The following is a 4,918-nucleotide window of genomic DNA, read 5'->3' as shown; positions in this document are numbered from 1 at the left end:
GTTGTTAAATCAGTTAGATCTTAGTCGGAAAGGACATTGGTTGGTTGTTGTTTTCTCCCGCCTCATTATAGACTAAAATTCGTACTATATATTTGAGAGTATAAATGCTGTTATTGTGAATGCATGTACGATTTCAGGAGTTTTTTTCGATAAAGTACAGTTCTTACTAGCTCATAAATCACATCAAGGATATACCATCATGAATACACCTATGAACTCCTACGTAAATCACTTACGAAAAGAGATTTCCCCGCTGTCTTCAGGGATGCGTCGGGCCTGCATGTCAACCTGCAGAAATCGAGTTTCCCCGATCAGGTCCGATGATGACGCCCTTGACGACTTGCTCCATATTTTTTGTGGTGGAAGATCTAGTTTTTCAATGTAGTACTTTTTTTTCCGAAAAGGGGCGCTTTATTACTTAAAAGATTTAAGTATTACATCTGGCCTCTGCATAATTAAGATGCACACAGCCATACAAAGTCCTCTCGCACGAACAATAAAAAAAGGCGAAATACAAAGAAACATGTAGAGTCCGTATAACGCTAAAGCGGAGGTGGGTCAATCCTAAGATCATGCTGCCACCCATGTTGGGTAAAAGTATTCCTCGCCGTATCCTCCAATCGTGCACACCTCCGTAAACAAGTCTCAATTCTCCACGCCTTGTAGAGGGGACCATAAATGAAGAGTCCCGGTACATATGTAGATAACCTGCATCAGAGAAGTACTTCTATCATTGAAAACCTAACCATTTCTACATAGCCAAAGCGACCAGATAATGGCAAGCGCTCCAACCCTAAGAAGAGTTCTAAACCTGTGATCAATCCCGTGTAACCAGTTGCCAAATAAATTAGCAATACTACAAGGAGGATACAAGCCAGAAGCTATCTGGATGACTGGCCATATAAACCGAGCCAATTTGCATTGGAAGAAAAAATGTTTTATTGTCTCATCATGGTGACAAAAGACACATTGCGGACTTGCATGCCAATTTCTCTTAATAAGATTATCTTTAGTAAGAATGACTCCGCGACGAAGATACCACACAAAGATTTTATTCTTAAGGGGTATCTTCATCTTCCAGATCTTCTTGTTATTATCAACTGGCAGACCAAACTGGATTAATGCTCTATACATAGACTGCACTGAGAATTGTCCATTCCCATGTAGGTTCCATCGAAATATATCAGACCCATGTGACAATTGCACCGTGGACAACCGCTGGAGCAGGATGTACCATGATTGGAGTCTAGGTCCAATTAAATCTCTTCTGAATGTCACATTTGGCGAAAATGATTGCATTACCGTCGTGATAGTATCACTCTTTTGACGTACAATGTTGTATAGAGCCGGATATTGTTCCCAGAGTGTGGTATTTCCTAGCCATTTGTCCTCTCAGAATCTAATTTCCGAGCCGTCCTTAATCGAGAAGGATCCATAAGAGAAGAAATATTTCTTCGTGGCCATTAGACCCGCCCAAAAGTGAGAATCCCCAGGCTTCTAATATACTTGGGTTATCGCCTTGGAACCCACATATTTCCTCCTCAGGAGGGTTTGTCATACACCATCTTCGGTCAGTAATCTAAACAACCATTTGCCAAGGAGGGTCTTATTCTTAACCTCAAGGTCATGAATGCCCAACCCACCTTGGTCTTTGGGACGGCAAACCACACTCCATTTAGCTAGTCGATATTTTTTTCCTTTCACTATCTCCTTGCCAAAAGAATCTTGATCAGAAATAATCCAATCTATGTAAAACTCCTTTCGGCAACTGGAAGAAGGAGATCATATATAGTACCATGTTACTTAGTACTGAATTTATGAGGACCAATCTTCCACTAAGAGACAACAATTTACCTTTCCAACTGCTATGTCTTTTTTGCAGTCTCTCCTTGACGTGTTTCCATTCAACATTTTTGAGTCTCCGATAATGTATCGGTATCCCCAAATATGTGATTGGAAACTGGCCCAACCCGCATCCGAACAATTTAGCGTACAGGTGAGCCTCGTCTTGAGCCTCGCCAAAACAAAACAATTCACTTTTATGATAATTGATCTTAAGACCCGACAATTGCTCGAATGCTGATAAAATTAATTTCAGATTTCTCGCTTTCTCAAGGTCATGATCCATGAAGAGAATTGTATCGTCGGCATATTGAAGTATAGAGAGACCACCATCAACTAGATGATTTACTACCCCATCTATTTGGCCATCAATCTTGGCGTGCTCAATCATGACCGCTAGCATATCTGCCACTATATTAAATAGCATGGGCGATACCGAGTCACCTTGTCGCAATCCCTTCTTTATTTGGAAATAGTGTCCAACATCATCATTGACTTTAATGGCAACACTACCTCCAGAAATAAAGCTATGGATCATAGCACACCACTCTGGAGAGAATCCTTTCATTCTGAGAGTCTGTTGAAGAAATGGCCATTTGACTTTGTCATAAGCTTTTTCAAAGTCAATTTTGAGTACCACCCCATTCAACTTTTTTCGATGTAATTCATGGACTGTTTCATGAAGGATAACAACTCCATCTAGGATGTGTCTGCCTTGCATAAAAGCAGTCTATGAAGGATGAATCACGTGTTCAGCAACGGAATTTAGCCTAATAGTCGCAACCTTCATGAATATTTTAAAACTAACATTAAGGAGGCAAATAGCTCTATATTGTTGTATCCTTTCAGCCTCATTAACCTTAGGTAATACAATAATCTCGCCAAAGTTTAAGCGAAACAATTCTAATTGGCCAGCATGTAGGTCGCTAAATAAAAGTAGGAGATCCGGTTTGATGACTTCCCAGAAGTTCTGATAGAACTCAGCGGGAAAACCATCCGGACCCGAGGCTTTGTTGTGATCCATCAGGAAAACCGCCTTTCTAACTTCCTCCTTAGAGTATGGGGTTGTTAGAAGGCCGTTTTCCTCATCAGAGACCTGCGGGATGTCATCTGTTCGGGACTCATCCATCGAGAAATTTCCTTACTCTGGGGCTCCGAACAGATTTTATAATAGTTAGTGATATACGATTTAAGTTGCTCATGCCCCTCAATCGTGCCCTCATCCTGTTCTAAGGAATGAACAATTTGTTTCCGGTGTCTGCCACTGGCGACTCCATGAAAATATTTAGTATTCGAATCACCTTTCAGGATAAATTGTGAGTCAGAATGTTGGTACCATTTGAGTTCCTCTTCACACAACATGCTAGCTATCTGTGCATTTGAATGACTCTTGATCTCAATTTCATGCTCAGATAGAGGTCTAACCTCTGCCAAAGCTTGTAATTCATCAATAATAGATGAAAGACGAAGCTTCTCCTTTTTGAGGATACCCATCGTATGCCTAGCCCAACCACCAAGGAATTTGCGTAATGCACGCATTTTGTTATTCCGTTTGTGAATTGGGGTGAGCCCGGCCACCGGTTTCTCCCACACCTCCTTGACCATGTCATAGAAGCCATCCTGAAGCAACCACCCAAGTTTGAACTTGAACTTGTGTCTATGTTGTGGTCGTGGCAAACCAGTAGTTAGGAGAATGGGTGTGTGGTCTGATATAGCCTCAATATGAGGTAGAGCACGAACAGACACCATAGGAAATTTAGATTCCCAGTCGGTATCCATTAAAACGTGATCTAATTTCTCATATGTCGGTTCTTCGCCCAAGTGAATTGTCTTCCAATCATGGAAACCTCTCTCAGGTCTAGACTGTCGATGACAGCATTGAAAAGGAGAGGCCAATGATTATCAAACCTACCGCGGCTTTTCTCATTTGGAAATCGAAGCAAATTGAAATGCCCACCTATAAGAATGGGATAGGGATTATCTTTTGCCAGATTAACCAATTCACGGAGAAAATCTGCCTTGAACTCCTCCTGGGCTTCCCCATACACGGTGACAAGGGTCCATGTGAAGTTGTTGACCTTGTTGCGAATATGGAGTTTAACGTGAAACTCACCATCCAAACTAGCCAAAACATCCATAGTCCCTGTATTTACGCCAAGTAGAATGCCCCCAGAACGACCTCTAGGCGGTCGTGAAACCCATTTAAAGTCTATCCCGCCAGAAATACGGTTAAGCAGACTTACTGAGAAATCACGTCTCCTCGTTTCAGAAATAGCCAAAAAATCTAAATTGTATTCCATATTACATTCCACAATGAATAAAATGTTTAGCCAAGTCACGAAAGACCTCTGCTATTAAAAAACATTCCATTCATGAGTAAACAATAGGAGATTTAGGACATTTCGCCCTCTTATGGGACTTACTATCTTTTTTCGAACGTGTGGCCTTTGATTTACGTCCGGATGCTGTAAGCTCAATCAATGAGCTAAGCCCGGGTTCATCTACGCCCACGTCCGAAACCTCTCCTACTAAGTGAGAGAGTAGTTGACCATCTGACGTGGCATGCAGCTCCTCCTCATCAGTATGAGAGGAATACGACTTTCTAGAAACACGTGGAGTAACTTTTAATCGGTCATATTCCAAATGTTTCAAAGCGTTAGTCAAAATAGAAATTTCCTTCTCATTCTTTCCTAGAGTAACTCCCACATTATTCAACTTAGAAACAATGGCTGTATTGGAAAAGGCTAAAAAGGATCTGGGTGAGGATGTAATACCTTGGTTGTTGAGGTTTTGTGCTGCTTTACGCCGCATAGCCTTGGCCAAGGAGTCCTCATCTGTGTCCATAGAACCGTCACCGACAACCGTATGCCGACAACTTCGGCGTGTAGGAATCAGCCCCAGTGGTGGTCGTGGCGCCGGCTCTGGTGCCGGAGGAGGGGATGATGGTGAAGTAGTAACCCCCTCCCCAACGGTGTGAACCACCGGCTCGAGCTACAAGGCCAGTGGCGTGGCGGCACGTGGATGCACCCCTGAAGCCGGCTCCTCCTGAGCCGGGTGGCAGTTTGCCACCATATGA

The sequence above is a fragment of the Triticum aestivum genome, chromosome 4B, assembly GCF_018294505.1.
Source record: "Triticum aestivum cultivar Chinese Spring chromosome 4B, IWGSC CS RefSeq v2.1, whole genome shotgun sequence".
NCBI lineage: Eukaryota > Viridiplantae > Streptophyta > Magnoliopsida > Poales > Poaceae > Triticum > Triticum aestivum.
Note: the sequence above shows the minus strand (reverse complement) of the source record.